At 32.7% G+C, this 367-nt stretch overlaps 1 protein-coding gene across 10 annotated transcripts in view; it reads left to right on the forward strand.

Moving 5' to 3' along the window:
* Positions 1-367, forward strand: part of Ssbp2 (single stranded DNA binding protein 2) — a 240715-nt gene that overhangs the window by 207264 nt on the left and 33084 nt on the right. The gene's annotated exons all lie outside the window — the stretch shown is intronic.

The following is a 367-nucleotide window of genomic DNA, read 5'->3' on the forward strand; positions in this document are numbered from 1 at the left end:
GAAAACTAGAGCCCTGTGTTACCTTCCATGGTACCAGTTAAAGAGACTGGAAAACTAGAGCCCTGTGTTACCTTCCATGGCACCAGTTAAAGAGAAACTCCAAATGTGGGTGCATAGTTGTTAGATTTCTTTTCAAAATATTTGACTATTTAATTAGGTAAGATTTTCTAGTTAAGTTTAATTAGAGGATCTTATAGAAAGTTATTTCAGTATCCTTAATAAATTAAATTAAAATCTGAAAATGGCATTGACCTTGTAAGGAAGAAATAGGATGGCTTATTGTAGACTTGTTTCCAAAAATATTTATGTACAAAATTGAATAAATCAGAATTTCTCCTCCTCCTTTTCTCTGTCTCTCTGTCTCTCT

This window comes from Mus caroli, chromosome 13, assembly GCF_900094665.2.
Source record: "Mus caroli chromosome 13, CAROLI_EIJ_v1.1, whole genome shotgun sequence".
Taxonomy (NCBI): Eukaryota; Metazoa; Chordata; class Mammalia; order Rodentia; family Muridae; genus Mus; species Mus caroli.